The following is a 17,433-nucleotide window of genomic DNA, read 5'->3' as shown; positions in this document are numbered from 1 at the left end:
TGAGGGCTTTTGGAGTTGGGTTGCTTTTTATCAAATGGGTACAGTTGTTATATATGGATCCAAGGGCACGAGTTTCTATCAATGGATATGTATCGCACTCCTTCCCTATGTTAAGAGGTAAACCCACCTATTTATCAAAGCGTACCCCTCCAATGCATAACCTAGTCCTTAGGCTGCTCCTCCATCACCCTGCCCCATGCCTTGGACATCTCTGCTTTGCTCGCATACCACCATCAGGCTTCTACCTGCTTGCACCTCATGTCATCTGTCTGTTGCCCCTCCCCACTAGATTGTTAGCTCATCACAGCAGGGCCCTCTTTCCTCTTGTCTAAACCCTCTTCTTGACACATTTCACTCAGCGACCATCTTTACCTGCTTTCTCTCCTGCTGGTAAAGGCTCATCTCTATCTATGGCCGCCAGCCCCAAGTAGTACAATGATTACTCCTTCGCTACTTACATCTAAGCTGTATTATGTTTTGAGAATTGTGTTGCTCTTTGTTACCTGCACTCCATTTTTGTTATTTATTTACTGTTATGCTAAGTTTTGTCTCCCTGTACTGTCCTTTGTACGGCGCTGCGAAACACTTGTGGCGCCCTATAAATAAAATGTAATAATAATAATAATAATAATACTAAACAGGGGTGCCCGCTATCCCCAATATTGTTTGCATTAGCAATTGAGCCATTGGCTTGCATTTTAAGATCCCATTGGGAGACAGTGGGGTTAAGAGCTGGGGATAGGCGGGACATAGTGGCATTATATGCGGACAATTTATTAATATTTTTGTCCAATTATGTTATGTCCATGCCCGTAATTCTAGAAATAATTAATACTTTCGGAAGGCATTCGGGTTTTGATGTAAATTGGGGAAAGTCTTCTATTCTCTCTCTGTCAGGTAAACATTCTATGGTGCCCCAAATAGATTTGCCTCTCAAATGTGTTGACCGCTTCAAATATCTTGGTATATGGATAGCAGAATCATCGCAAGAGTTAATTTCCCTTAATATACAGCCATTATTTTAATATTTGAAGGGCAGGATAAAATCTTGGAATAAACTACCCCTGACAGTAATGGGGCGTGTGAATTTGGTTAAGATTGTAGTTTTACCCAAATGTCTATACAAATTTCAACAGTCTCCAGTATACAGTATTTAACTGATTCTATCTTTCGGAAACTTAATAGTTTGATAGCATCATTAGTTTTGAAAAAGAATTCAGATCGATACGTTAGTTAGGTCAAGGAAAAAAGGGGGGATGGCACTTCCAAATTTTAAATTGTACTATATGGCGGCCCAGTTGGAACATATAAAGAATTGGATGGGAGATGAGCGGGTAAATCGATTGATACAAGTGTTTTGATAGATCAGGTCGATGTGGGGCACACTTCAATGCAAGTATTATTGTCTAGGAATCTTCCTCGTATAGCTCCAGCTATTATTATTCATGAGGTTAAGATTTGGGTTCAGGCTAATAGTGTGATGGAATTTGGGGAGATAGATCCAGATACTCCTCTTATAAATTCAAAAGATATAAGTGAGTTTAGATTCCTGTTAGCAGATAATTTCTGGGGTTCCAGAGGCATATGTACAATTGGACAGATATACTGTTTTCAGACTTTAAAATCTTTCTCCCAACTGCATGAAGAATTTGATATACCAGCCTCATTTATTTACAGATATTTGCAGTTGAGGCACGCATTATGTGCCAAATTTCATGAATCTTACCCAAATATTGAGGACTCACCGGTTAAAACATTATTGAGGGATCTAGGTCATGTTAAGGTCATTTCCCGAATATATACGACATCATTAAAAAATAATGTAAAGATGAATTACCCAAGCCTAAGGATAAGTGGCAAAGAGATATTGGCCCAATGAGTGATGAGGTGTTGAACATGGCGCAGGCCTCTTCTCAAGTAGCCTCAAATTCAATCAGATTTCAACAGATAAAACTGTTTATATTACATAGGACATACAGTATCTTACTCCTGTCAGATTAATACTGTTTGCAGGTAGAAACTCAGATGTATGTCCTAAGGGGGTCATTCCGACCCGTTTGCACGCTGCGGTTCATCGCAGAGATGCGAACGGGTCGGTTCTGCGCATGCGCGGTGGACGCAATGTGCAGGCGCGTCGTTGCTCAGCGACGGCAGTCGCTGGGCAACGATGCCAGGAACGAAGAAAGCAGTCGCAGCGTGAACCGCAAGAAGATTGACAGGCGGGAGGCGGATCGGGGCGTCTACTCACCGTTTTACGGGCGTGGAGATCCGAACGCAGGCGTGTCGAGGCGTTTGGAGGGCGGATGTCTGACGTCAATTCTGGGACCTTAATCGCTGGATTCATTGCACAGGGTAAGTAACTGCAGGGCTAGTCTTCTTTTACACCAAACTTTTTTTTAGCATAGCAGGGCTGCACAAGAGACCGCAGCCTTGCTATGCTAAAATACACTCCCCCATAGGCGGCGTCTAGTTGATCACACGAGCAGCAAAAAGTTGCTACATGTGATCAACTCGGAATGACCCCTTAAGTGTGATAGTGCCTTAGGAGCATTTTAGCATTTGTTGTGGGAATGTCCGTCGGTGAGTGCTTTTTGGAGTAAAGTAGCCCAGGTGTTAATAAATACGGGTATTTCCAAGAATGTAATCACCCCTAGGTTCTGCTCCTTAGGTATTCTAGAACATTACGGAATGGATGATAAAAAATACGCTATCATTCTTTGTTCACTTGCTATGGATGGCCCCTGAGGGTCCTGAACTATGTAGCCGGATCTCACTTATTAACTCGACTGTATCACATGAAAAATTTGTTTATGTCTCTCGTAAGGCAGAGAATACATTTTTAAACATCTGGTCTAGGTGGTTACATTCTAGCTATTATAAGAAGCTGGCCCCCTCTAGTTAGCCAGGTGGGAACGGGGTGAGTTAAAATTTATAACAAGCTTTCTTCTTGTTTGGGATACTTAGGCACGTGCATGTCGCGTAAATTAGAATTAATATGCAGGCTACTGCAGTGGTTGTCTGCATTGGGTAGATAGAAGGTATGGGTAATCATGTACTGGATGGTTTGAGATAATGGCTAATTTTGTAATTAGCCTCAAATAACATTAAAAAGGTATGGGTCGGATCACAGGAATAGTGTGTTGTGATTATAAGGTATACATTGTAAGTGACATATAAGATAGTACAGGTTGAGTATCCCATATCCAAATATTCCGAAATACGGAATATTCCGAAATACGGACTTTTTTGAGTGAGAGTGAGATATTGAAACCTTTGTTTTTTGATGGCTCAATGTACACAAACTTTGTTTAATACACAAAGTTATTAAAAATATTGTATTAAATGACCTTAGGCTGTGTGTATAAGGTGTATCTGAAACATAAATTAATTGTGTGAATGTACACACACTTTGTTTAATGTACAAAGTTATAAAAAATATTGTCTAAAATGACCTTCAGGCTGTGTGTATAAGGTGCATATAAAACATAAATGCATTCTGTGCTTAGATTTAGGTCCCATCACCATGATATCTCATTATGGTATGCAATTATTCCAAAATACGGAAAAATCCCATATCCAAAATACCTCTGGTCCCAAGCATTTTGGATAAGGGATACTCAACCTGTATTGGATAGTGAATCATAATATAAAGTGTGATTACATTTATTCTATTTAGTAATAATTATCAAATCGGCATGTGTAAGTGTCGGACTATTTGCACATGGTAAGTGCACAGAAAATATAGGTCACTAATAAATTGATTTAACAGTGGGAAGTAGGATAGAAATTTGATAAAATATTGTAAGTTTGTATATTGATGCAGAGCACATTATACCCAATGCAGATTTCTCACATACTGACTAGGGTATTAGTTGACATGATTATATCTTTGTTTGTACATGTCCCTAAAGACTGATATGTGTTGTTTAATTGATTAAGGATCTAAATATGCATTGGCCTGGAAAAAATGAAATGTTTTAATTGATTGTTATATGTATTGTTGTATGTTTGTATATTTATGTGTAAAATTAATAAAAATTACTCAATGAGAAAAAGAAAGGTTCTGGACACTCCCAAGTAAATGTCCTCTCACTTCTCCCACACCAATCCCACCAACTACTATCAGGGCCCGAGATCTAGCTTCCTACTGTACTTCATACCTGGGGACAGACCTGATTTTACCACCCCTCCAGCTGCAAACATCAGGTCTGCCCCAGGTCTATCCCTCAACATAAGCAAGGAGCTCTGGGGGGAGAGCATCAGGAAAAGGCTCAGCAGCGACATTTCCATTAGAATTAAGTGTGCTCCCCCATTCTCATACCCACCTGTTCTGCTCCCGTGAGACCAGGACATTTATAGTTTTATCAAAATAATGTCATCCTAATTTTCCCCCTTCCATTGTTTACCTGCAAATGTTTTTTTACCATGTGTTTTTTTTTTATCTCTTCCACCCCACTGTGTGCTATTCCTGTAATGTGTACCTCCACTGTTTGCACACCCTGTCAGTGTGACCTACGTAGTGCACCCCAGATGGTACCCTCATGGCTTCATGTGGATCTTCCCAAACAGGGTATATCATACTACTACCACTACTACTACTACTACTACTACTTCTACTACTACACAAGTGTCAGTTTTCCCATGTATGTATTAGGCCCCTGTATGGCACACCTCCCACAGTGTACCCTTCGTAGTGCGCCCAACATGGCTGCCTCATCTGGTATGCTTGTGGATGGTATGAAAAATACACGGACCTGACTATTTCGTTGGGACCCTACTCTGAGCATTAAGACGCTGAAATCTCCCCATTTTGTGTCATCTCTTCTAGGGGTAGACCATTCCACGCAGGGTAATCCTATGCAGCGCGCCCAAGATGGCTTCTTCACCTGGTACCTGTGAGGGTAGAATACACAACCCGTGGAAGATGTTACCCAAAATGTCTACACAAATCCTGCATTATGCTTACTGTGTCCTCAAGGTTTTCTTTTTATGTCTGTGTGGCTTGTCAATTGCTTTATTACTTACATTTTCTGTATTGTGTGCATTGTTTTTGATGTCTGTAAAGCGCCTTGAGTCCTGTTGGAAAAAGAGCGCTATATAAATAAACTTATTATTATTCATGGACAAGAGTGATAAGATCCGACATACAATGGAATATACTTCCTGAGTCAGCAACATGCCAGATTCTTCCCTGAAATCTTTGATGCCTTCTTCAAGAAAGATGAAGCATCTACACTTTCTCATCTTCCTAGTCTATCACCTCTCTTCTTGATCCCATACCTTCATAAATCAGTCATCTCCTATCTCCTGTGCTTTACCTGTAATATCTCTTTCTACTGACAGCTTTCCATCTATTCAAGCATGCAGTGATTACTCCTGTTCTCACTCAAACTGTCTCACACACACTGCCTATCTGTTAGGATAAATACGTTTTACAATAGCTACTACATTGATTATAACTATGTTGATGCGGCAGAACTGGCGCCAGCATCCCAGTACGGTTCTAATGCTACTTAGAGCATTTTAACTGTGCGGATATTACAACTTTGAGCATGTTGGTAAAGCGGTATGTTATTCAGTACAAACGCATGTCTTCCTGGTTATCCATCTCCAGTGGCCTAGTTGTAGTAGGCAGCGATAATTCATAGTAAGAGCTACCACACTATAATCTACTAAATGAATTCAGTGTATAAACCAAGCAGTCATAGAGTTTATACTGTAGATCAGACATCATGAGGGCACAGCAATTATTTCACAAGTAATCTATAAGCTTTTAGTGTCTACCATGCCGCACGGTGGCGCACAACTGTACAGGCACTGCAACTACTGTATTCACCATGTGTAATTCATGTGTCCAAATTTACCTGGCCAATCCAGTAAAGCTAGTACGTGGCCAATCCGGTAAAGCTAGTATGTGGCCAATCCAGTAAAGCTAGTACGTGGCCAATCCAGTAAAGCTAGTATGTGGTCAGTCTAGTAACGCGAGTATGTGGCCAATCTCGTAAAGCTCTTAGAAGATTGATCACACTTGAGTTGTGGCCAGGACTATGGAAGAGAAGACTGACCACAGTTTCAGGGAAAGCAAAATGGTGACTCCCACGTTAAGGTCATATGTAAATGTCACTCTCTCGGATACAGTGAGCAAAATAAAATGATTAAATTACCAGGATGAGAGAACATTTACTCATCCTGTCTGAGTATTTCAGAATGGTAGCTTAATTTGGCTTTATTCTCTGTTTCTAAAGAGAAGGGGTCTGATTCTCATATGTACAATATGCACAGCCGCAGGGAAGCAGCTGTACAATACCGTACAACTAATATGCTAATGCAGCTGGAGGCGTCTGTAGGAAAAAGACGCCCCTGCTAGCATCGGTGCTCCAAGTGCTGTGTCTGAAGACGCAGCACCAGATCACCATTATGATCGTCGTGATGGCCCCAGCCTCCTACTAGGATGCATAAGCTGAAGCTGACCATGGGATCTGGTCAGCTAGGTCCATGAAATCTGCGTAAGACGACACAGCTCCTTGGCTTTGCACGATAACAATAGAGGGACCTTGTGCCCCTGTTTTCTAGAACGGTGCCAGTTGCAGCCCCTGAAACACCGCCCATGTCAAAAATGCTGCAGCACAGCGGAACTGCAAGCCACCATGCAAGACTAGTTCAGCACATATTTAGCTCACCACCATCGGATTTTACGCAAACCATTGGGTTTAGTCAGGGTCGGAGTGGCCTACAGGGGCGCAGGGGAAACTCCTGGTGGTCCCCACTGCCTGATGGCCCATACACTCCTCTAGGGAACAGGTTCCAGACTGTGCACTTGAATTATACATTATACATGTTAATTAATACTGCACAGGACTACGGTGCATTTTCTACAGGGCATTATTGTTATTAATCTGGTACATTATCATGCATGCACTAGCAATATTTAATATATGTGTGATCCTGAAGAAGGGGAACTGGTCCCCGAAACGTTGATTGCACCTTTTTTTTAATACACATTGATTGTACAGTCTCCGAGTGCCGCCTCTTTCTTCAACTGCTATATATATATATATATATATATATACTGTATATCTAGATATATATATATATCAATGGGCCCAGACCATGCACTCTGTAATGGCTAGCCAAGCCTCTATGTTGGCTGGCCACACACCTACACATTGATCCCTGCCACTGCACTTCCCCGGGGGGCCCTTCATGCCTCAGTGGGCTTAAGTACAAATTGGAATCAGGCCCAATATTTCCTTTTTCGAAGGGATTTCAGACAACAAATATCACCACAAACCATGGGGGTCATTCTGACCCGTTCGCTCGGTGCTTTTTATTGCAGCCGAGCGAACGGGCACCCACTGCGCATGCGCTGGCGCTGTAGTGCGCCGGCGCATGCCAGACGGCCGAAGGCCGCAGCTGGGCTGCGATCGCCTCTGCCTGATTTCAGGCAGAGGCAGTCGCTGGGTGGGAGGGGGTGGAACGGTGGCGTTTGGCCATCGTTTCGTGGGTGCAGTCCGGCGAATGCAGGCGTGGCCGGACCGCGTGGGTAGCGGCCCGCAGCGGCTGCGTGACGTCATACGCAGCCGCTGTGGGCCAAGTACGATGAGTAGCTCCCGGCCAGAACGCTAAAACTGCGCTGGTCGGGAGCTACTCTTGAAGTGCAAAAGCATCGCCGCTGTGCGATGCCTTTGCACTTCTGCGGGGTGGGGGCGGGCGGGGCGTGACATGCGGGGCGGACTAGCCCCATGCTGGGCGTCCCCCCACATGTCAGTGTGAATGATCGTAGCTGTGCTAAATTTAGCACAGCTACGATCATCTCGGAATGAGGGCCCATATACGGTAGTAAATATTAGTCAATATGGCATAACCGCATTAATGTTTAATGCTAGAAAACCGTATGAAATATACTTTAAAAATCAAAACAATCATTCACTTTTACCGAATTCTTCATTGGAAAAAAATCATAAATCAACAATTTTACACTTTTGGTCTATTGGTATTATGGGTAAAGGTCAAAACATGGAAACGCTAGTGATGTGCACCTGAAATTTTTCGGGTTTTGTGTTTTGGTTTTGGGTTCGGTTCCGTGGCCGTGTTTTGGTTTCGGACGCGTTTTGGCAAAACCTCACCGAATTTTTTTTGTCGGATTCGGGTGTGTTTTGGATTCTGGTGTTTTTTTCAAAAAACCCTAAAAAACAGCTTAAATCATAGAATTTGGGGGTCATTTTGATCCCATAGTATTATTAACCTCAATAACCATAATTTCCACTAATTTTTAGTCTATTCTGAACACCTCACACCTCACAATATTATTTTTAGTCCTAAAATTTGCACCGAGGTCGCTGGATGGCTAAGCTAAGCGACCCTAGTGGCCGACACAAACACCTGGCCCATCTAGGAGTGGCACTGCAGTGTCACGCAGGATGGCCCTTCAAAAAAATACTCCCCAAACAGCACATGATGCAAAGAAAAAAAGAGGCACAATGAGGTAGCTGTGTGACTAAGCTAAGCGACCCTAGTGGCCGACACAAACACCTGGCCCATCTAGGAGTGGCACTGCAGTGTCACGCAGGATGGCCCTTCAAAAAAATAGTCCACAAACAGCACATGACGCAAAGAAAAATGAAAGAAAAAAGAGGTACAAGATGGAATTGTCCTTGGGCCCTCCCACCCACCCTTATGTTGTAAAAACAGGACATGCACACTTTAACGAACCCATCATTTCAGCGACAGGGTCTGCCACACGACTGTGACTGAAATGACTGGTTGGTTTGGGCCCCCACCAAAAAAGAAGCAATCAATCTCTCCTTGCACAAACTGGCTCTACGGAGGCAAGATGTCCACCTCATCATCATCGTCCGATTCATCACCCCTTTCACTGTGTACATCCCCCTCCTCACAGATTATTAATTCGTCCCCACTGGAATCCACCATCTCAGGTCCCCGTGTACTTTCTGGAGGCAATTGCTGCTGGTGAATGTCTCCATGGAGGAATTGATTATAATTAATTTTAATGAACATCATCTTCTCCACATTTTCTGGAAGTAACCTCGTACGCCGATTGCTGACAAGGTGAGCGGCGGCACTAAACACTCTTTCGGAGTACACACTGGAGGGAGGGCAACTTAGGTAGAATAAAGCCAGTTTGTGCAAGGGCCTCCAAATTGCCTCTTTTTCCTGCCAGTATACGTACGGACTGTCTGACGTGCCTACTTGGATGCGGTCATTCATATAATCCTCCACCATTCTTTCAATGGTGAGAGAATCATATGCAGTGACAGTAGACGACTTGTCAGTAATCGTTGGCAGGTCCTTCAGTCCGGACCAGATGTCAGCATCAGCAGTCGCTCCAGACTGCCCTGCATCACCGCCAGCGGGTGGACTCGGAATTCGTAGCCTTTTCCTCGCACCCCCAGTTGCGGGAGAATGTGAAGGAGGAGATGTTGACGGGTCGCGTTCCGCTTGACTTGACAATTTTGTCACCAGCAGGTCTTTGAACCTCTGCAGACTTGTGTCTGCCGTAAAGAGAGATCCAAGGTAGGTTTTAAATCTAGGATCGAGCACGGTGGCCAAAATGTAGTGCTCTGATTTCAACAGATTGACCACACGTGAATCCTGGTTAAGCGAATGAAGGGCTCCATCCACAAGTCCCACATGCCTAGCGGAATGGCTCTGTTTTAGCTCCTCCTTAAATGCCTCCAGCTTCTTCTGCAAAAGCCTTATATGGGGAATGACCTGACTCAGGCTGGCAGTGTCTGAACTGACTTCACGTGTGGCAAGTTCAAAAGGTTGCAGAACCTTGCACAACGTTGAAATCATTCTCCACTGCGCTTGAGACAGGTGCATTCCACCTCCTTTGCCTATATCATGGCCAGATGTATAGGCTTGAATGGCCTTTTGCTGCTCCTCCATCCTCTGAAGCATATAGAGGGTTGAATTCTACCTCGTTACCACCTCTTGCTTCAGATGATGGCAGGGCAGGTTCAGGTGTTTTTGGTGGTGCTCCAGTCTTCTGTACGCGGTGCCTGTACGCCGAAAGTGGCCCGCAATTCTTCTGGCCACCGACAGCATCTCTTGCACGCCCCTGTCGTTTTTTAAATAATTCTGCACCACCAAATTCAAGGTATGTGCAAAACATGGGACGTGCTGGAATTTGCCCAGATGTAATGCACTCACAATATTGCTGGCGTTGTCCGATGTCACAAATCCCCAGGAGAGTCCAATTGGGGTAAGCCATTCTGCGATGATCTTCCTCAGTTGCCGTAAGAGGTTTTCAGCTGTGTGCCTATTCTGGAAAGCGGTGATACAAAGCGTAGCCTGCCTAGGAACGAGTTGGCGTTTGCGAGATGCTGCTACCGGTGCCGCCGCTGCTGTTCTTGCAGCGGGAGGCAATACATCTACCCAGTGGGCTGTCACAGTCATGTAGTCCTGAGTCTGCCCTGCTCCACTTGTCCACATGTCCGTGGTTAAGTGGACATTGGGTACAACTGCAGTTGTTGGGAAGGTCAGGCATCGCAACCGACACAATTGGACTCTCCTTTGGGATTTGTGATTTCGAAGAACGCACAGTTCTTTGCTGTGCTTTTGCCGCAAGTCTTTTATTTTTTCTAGCGAGAGGATGAGTGCTTCCATCCTCATGTGAAGCTGAACCACTAGCCATGAACATAGGCCAGGGCCTCAGCCATTCCTTGCCACTCCGTGTCGTAAATGGCATATTGGCAAGTTTACGCTTCTCCTCAGACGCTTTTAATTTTGATTTTTGGGTCATTTTTTTACTGATCTTTTGTGTTTTGGATTTTACATGCTCTGTACTATGACATTGGGCATCGGCCTTGGCAGACGACGTTGATGGCATTTCATTGTCTCGGCCATGACTAGTGGCAGCAGCTTCAGCACGAGGTGGAAGTGGATCTTGATCTTTCCCTATTTTTTTAACCTCCACATTTTTGCTCTCCATATTTTGCGCACAACTAAAAGCCACCACAGGTATACAATATTACTTATGGACGACGAGTGACGACACAGAGGTAGGTACAGCCGTGGCCTACCGTACTGCTGCTTATATATATAATATACTGTATAACGGACCTGGTGGACACTGTCAGCAGACTGCTAAACTAGGATGAAGAAAAAAAAACACCACAGGTATACAATGTAGATGGATGGATAGTATAGTATTATATTACTTATGGACGACGAGTGACGACACAGAGGTAGGTACAGCCGTGGCCTACCGTACTGCTGCTTATATATATAATATACTGTATAACGGACCTGGTGGACACTGTCAGCAGACTGCTAAACTAGGATGAAGAAAAAAATAACAACACAGGTATACAATGTAGATGGATGGATAGTATAGTATTATATTACTTATGGATGACGAGTGACGACACAGAGGTAGGTACAGCCGTGGCCTACCGTACTGCTGCTTATATATATAATATACTGTATAACGGACCTGGTGGACACTGTCAGCAGACTGCTAAACTAGGATGAAGAAAAAAATAACAACACAGGTATACAATGTAGATGGATGGATAGTATAGTATTATATTACTTATGGACGACGAGTGCACTGACGACACAGAGGTAGGTACAGCCGTGGCCTACCGTACTGCTGCTTATATATATAATATACTGTATAACGGACCTGGTGGACACTGTCAGCAGACTGCTAAACTAGTATGAAGAAAAAAAAAACACCACAGGTATACAATGTAGATGGATGGATAGTATAGTATTATATTACTTATGGACGACGAGTGCACTGACGACACAGAGGTAGGTACAGCCGTGGCCTACCGTACTGCTGCTTATATATATAATATACTGTATAACGGACCTGGTGGACACTGTCAGCAGACTGCTAAACTAGTATGAAGAAAAAAAAAACACCACAGGTATACAATGTAGATGGATGGATAGTATAGTATTATATTACTTATGGACGACGAGTGCACTGACGACACAGAGGTAGGTACAGCCGTGGCCTACCATACTGCTGCTTATATATATAAAATATACTGTATAACGGACCTGGTGGACACTGTCAGCAGACTGCTAAACTAGTATGAAGAAAAAAAAAACACCACAGGTATACAATGTAGATGGATGGATAGTATAGTATTATATTACTTATGGACGACGAGTGCACTGACGACACAGAGGTAGGTACAGCCGTGGCCTACCGTACTGCTGCTTATATATATAATATACTGTATAACGGACCTGGTGGACACTGTCAGCAGACTGCTAAACTAGTATGAAGAAGAAAAAAAAAACACAGGAGTGTTTTTCAGGCAGACAAACGTATACTGGACTGGTGGTCACTGTCAGCAAAACTGTGCACTGTACTCTTGCTATAACTGCTCCCCAGTCCCCACAATTAGGCAGTGTGAGCAGAGCAGTGCACTCAGCACAGATATATCATGCAGCAGTGCAGCACACTGAGTGAGCACAGATATGGTGGTAGGAGCGTTTTTTTTCAGGCAGAGAAACAAAGGATTAAACTCACTGGTGGTATAATCAAAACCCTGCACTGTACTCCCTAACAGCTGCTCCCCGTCCCCAATCCTCCCCACAATTATAACTAACTAAGTCACTCTGTGTTCTACTATAACGGAGAGGACGCCAGCCACGTCCTCTCCCTATCAATCTCAATGCACGTGTGAAAATGGCGGCGACGCGCGGCTCCTTATATAGAATCCGAGTCTCGCGAGAATCCGACAGCGGGATGATGACGTTCGGGTGCGCTCGGGTTAACCGAGCAAGGCGGGAGGATCCGAGTCGCTCGGACCCGTGTAAAAAAAAGGTGAAGTTCGGGCGGGTCGGATTCCGAGGATCCGAACCCGCTCATCACTAGGAAACGCCTGGGTAAATGAGAGACTTAAGACATATTGAAGTAAGACTTTGGATGGCTCATATGTCAATCAACATCCCAACATGCCATGAGTATGGTTAGCATTGTAACGCTAAAAAGATTAGAGGGGCGAATGTTGTGTATTTGTCAGGAGTTAGGTATAAGTTGCTAACGTTTCCAGAAATGTACAGTAGAACGAGAGCTTTTATAGAAGTGAGTGCAGATTGTCCCTCACCGTTTATACGGATCTAGTTACCCATGACACTCCCATGCCATGCTCTGAAGACAGAACAGATCAGTTTTACGCGTAGTTAGATACAGTATGGCAATGATCTGTCCGAGTCTGAAAGATGCATAAATCCACTCACTATGTGTATATGTAAAAAGATATGTGCTCAGCTCAGGCCACATTGTGATTCATACTTCCCACCCTAAATGCACATTTTTGCAAACAAACACACAATTTAGAGCTATGCATCGCAAGCAGTTTTGTTCTGCCACTGATAACACTGGGGAACAGTCAATCTGTTGCCAGGGATTTAAGAGTCGATTTAGATGAATTTTGTGCTCCTGATCATGAATATGTCTTATTTTTCAATTGGATCTAGTTTTTGAGATATGCATATGTCTTTAATATTTATGAAAAATGTAATTAAACAATGTTAAAAATAGTAGAAAATATTTTTTTTGTTATTCTAATTAAATTTGATTCGTAAAATGTTATACAAAGACACAGGATAAATACATACATAAGTGTTAGGAAGCTATGAGAACCATTTTTTGTAGGATTTTCTTTTGTATTCTTGTTGCAGGCAGTCCCTCTGCAGACTCAAACAGGAATCGGCCAACATGTGACGATCCCACCTTCCTTGATAGCTTTCTTCCATTACCTGAATATCCTGGTGGATTCGTTCACGCTGTTCTTCACGTAAATCTCCTAGATTGGACGGAAAGTGATCTACATGGCTGTACAAAAAATTTACTTTAATACTCATGTTGGCACCTACTTTGTTGAATCTTTTTAGCATGTTGTGGACTACAGTAATTCTTGATAGTTGTCTGCCTTGTGATTGCCTAAAATTTTTTGAATGACAGACACATAACTCAGCCATGCTTCAGATTCGATTTCATTAAAAGATGTGGTAAAATTTAGTGATGAGCACCGGAAATTTTTCGGGTTTTGTGTTTTGGTTTTGGGTTCGGTTCCGCGGCCGTGTTTTGGGTTCGGACGCGTTTTGGCAAAACCTCACCGATTTTTTTTTGTCGGATTCGGGTGTGTTTTGGATTCGGGTGTTTTTTTCAAAAAACCCTAAAAAACAGCTTAAATCATAGAATTTGGGGGTCATTTTGATCCCAAAGTATTATTAACCTCAATAACCATAATTTCCACTCATTTTCAGTCTATTCTGAACACCTCACACCTCACAATATTATTTTTAGTCCTAAAATTTGCACCGAGGTCGCTGGATGACTAAGCTCAGCGACCTAAGTGGCCGACACAAACACCTGGCCCATCTAGGAGTGGCACTGCAGTGTCACGCAGGATGGCCCTTCCAAAAAACACCCCCCAAACCACATGACGCAAAGAAAAAAAGAGGCGCAATGAGGTAGCTGTGTGACTAAGATAAGCGACCCAAGTGGCCGACACAAACACCTGGCCCATCTAGGAGTGGCACTGCAGTGTCACGCAGGATGGCCCTTCCAAAAACTACTCCCCAAACAGCACATGACGCAAAGAAAAATGAAAGAAAAAAGAGGTGCAAGATGGAATTGTCCTTGGGCCCTCCCACCCACCCTTATGTTGTATAAACAGGACATGCACACTTTAACCAACCCATCATTTCAGTGACAGGGTCTGCCACACGACTGTGACTGAAATGTCGGGTTGGTTTGGACCCCCACCAAAAAAGAAGCAATTAATCTCTCCTTGCACAAACTGGCTCTACAGAGGCAAGATGTCCACCTCATCATCATCCTCCGATATATCACCGTGTACATCCCCCTCCACACAGATTATCAATTCGTCCCCACTGGAATCCACCATCTCAGCTCCCTGTGTACTTTGTGGAGGCAATTGCTGCTGGTGAATGTCTCCACGGAGGAATTGATTATAATTCATTTTAATGAACATCATCTTCTCCACATTTTCTGGATGTAACCTCGTACGCCGATTGCTGACAAGGTGAGCGGCGGCACTAAACACTCTTTCGGAGTACACACTTGTGGGAGGGCAACTTAGGTAGAATAAAGCCAGTTTGTGCAAGGGCCTCCAAATTGCCTCTTTTTCCTGCCAGTATAAGTACGGACTGTCTGACGTGCCTACTTGGATGCGGTCACTCATATAATCCTCCACCATTCTTTCAATGGGGAGAGAATCATATGCAGTGACAGTAGACGACATGTCCGTAATCGTTGTCAGGTCCTTCAGTCCGGACCAGATGTCAGCATCAGCAGTCGCTCCAGACTGCCCTGCATCACCGCCAGCGGATGGGCTCGGAATTCTGAGCCTTTTCCTCGCACCCCCAGTTGCGGGAGAATGTGAAGGAGGAGATGTTGACAGGTCGCGTTCCGCTTGACTTGACAATTTTCTCACCAGCAGTTCTTTGAACCCCAGCAGACTTGTGTCTGCCGGAAAGAGAGATCCAAGGTAGGTTTTAAATCTAGGATCGAGCACGGTGGCCAAAATGTAGTGCTCTGATTTCAACAGATTGACCACCCGTGAATCCTTGTTAAGCGAATTAAGGGCTCCATTTACAAGTCCCACATGCCTAACGGAATCGCTCTGTGTTAGCTCCTCCTTCAATGTCTCCAGCTTCTTCTGCAAAAGCCTGATGAGGGGAATGACCTGACTCAGGCTGGCAGTGTCTGAACTGACTTCACATGTGGCAAGTTCAAAAGGTTGCAGAACCTTGCACAACGTTGAAATCATTCTCCACTGCGCTTGAGACAGGTGCATTCCACCTCCTATATCGTGCTCAGTTGTATAGGCTTGAATGGCCTTTTGCTGCTCCTCCAACCTCTGAAGCATATAGAGGGTTGCATTCCACCTCGTTACCACTTCTTGCTTCAGATGATGGCAGGGCAGGTTCAGGCGTTTTTGGTGGTGCTCCAGTCTTCTGTACGTGGTGCCTGTACGCCGAAAGTGTGCCGCAATTCTACTGGCCACCGACAGCATCTCTTGCACGCCCCTGTCGTTTTTTAAATAATTCTGCACCACCAAATTCAAGGTATGTGCAAAACATGGGACGTGCTGGAATTTGCCCAGATTTAATGCACACACAATATCGCTGGCGTTGTCCGATGCCACAAATCCACAGGAGAGTCCAATTGGGGTAAGCCATTCTGCGATGATCTTCCTCAGTTGCCGTAAGAGGTTTTCAGCTGTGTGCGTATTCTGGAAAGCGGTGATACAAAGCGTAGCATGCCTAGGAAAGAGTTGGCGTTTGCGAGATGCTGCTACTGGTGCCGCCGCTGCTGTTCTTGCGGCGGGAGTCAATACATCTACCCAGTGGGCTGTCACAGTCATATAGTCCTGAGTCTGCCCTGCTCCACTTGTCCACATGTCCGTGGTTAAGTGGACATTGGGTACAACTGCATTTTTTAGGACACTGGTGAGTCTTTTTCTGAGGTCTGTGTACATTTTCGGTATCGCCTGCCTAGAGAAATGGAACCTAGATGGTATTTGGTACCGGGGACACAGTACCTCCAACAAGTCTCTAGTTGGCTCTGCAGTAATGATGGATACCGGAACCACGTTTCTCACTGCCCAGGATGCCAAGGCCTCAGTTATCCGCTTTGCAGCAGGATGACTGCTGTGATATTTCATCTTCCTCGCAAAGGACTGTTGGACAGTCAATTGCTTGGTGGAAGTAGTATAAGTGGTCTTACGACTTCCCCTCTGGGATGACCATCGACTCCCAGCAGCAGCAACAACAGCATTCCTGGGGAAGGAGGAAATTGACACTGAGGGAGTTGGTGGGGTGGTTTGCGTGAGCTTGGTTACAAGAGGAAGGGATTTACTGGTCAGTGGACTGCTTCCGCTGTCGCCCAAAGTTTTTGAACTTGTCACTGACTTATGATGAATGCGCTGCAGGTGACATATAAGGGAGGATGTTCCGAGGTGGTTAACGTCCTTACCCCTACTTATTACAGCTTGACAAAGGCAACACACGGCTTGACAAATGTTGTCCGCATTTCTGTTGAAATACTTCCACACCGAAGAGCTGATTTTTTTTGGTATTTTCACCAGGCATGTCAATGGCCATATTCCTCCCACGGACAACAGGTGTCTCCCCGGGTGCCTGACTTAAACAAACCACCTCACCATCAGAATCCTCCTGGTCAATTTCCTCCCCAGCGCCAGCAACACGCATATCCTCCTCATCCTGGTGTACTTCAACACTGACATCTTCAATCTGACTATCAGGAACTGGACTGCGGGTGCTCCTTCCATCACTTGCAGGGGGCGTGCAAATGGTGGAAGGCGCATGCTCTTCACGTCCAGTGTTGGGAAGGTCAGGCATCGCAACCGACACAATTGGACTCTCCTTGTGGATTTGTGATTTCGAAGAACG

At 44.4% G+C, this 17,433-nt stretch overlaps 2 long non-coding RNA genes across 2 annotated transcripts in view; one reads left to right on the top strand and one right to left on the bottom strand.

Annotated features, from left to right (window-relative positions):
* LOC134987251 (uncharacterized) overlaps positions 1-5,114 on the top strand; it is a 29,246-nt gene extending 24,132 nt beyond the window's left edge. Inside the window, exon 3 of the long non-coding RNA XR_010192953.1 lies at positions 4,829-5,114. This is a non-coding gene — a long non-coding RNA (uncharacterized LOC134987251). The remainder of the gene's footprint in view (positions 1-4,828) is intronic.
* LOC134987262 (uncharacterized) overlaps positions 5,023-17,433 on the bottom strand; it is a 45,221-nt gene continuing 32,810 nt past the window's right edge. The window contains exon 3 of the long non-coding RNA XR_010192964.1: positions 5,023-5,076. This is a non-coding gene — a long non-coding RNA (uncharacterized LOC134987262). The remainder of the gene's footprint in view (positions 5,077-17,433) is intronic.

Source organism: Pseudophryne corroboree, chromosome 2, assembly GCF_028390025.1.
Source record: "Pseudophryne corroboree isolate aPseCor3 chromosome 2, aPseCor3.hap2, whole genome shotgun sequence".
Classification (NCBI taxonomy): domain Eukaryota; kingdom Metazoa; phylum Chordata; class Amphibia; order Anura; family Myobatrachidae; genus Pseudophryne; species Pseudophryne corroboree.
Note: the sequence above shows the minus strand (reverse complement) of the source record. Positions and strands in the feature narration are given on the sequence as shown.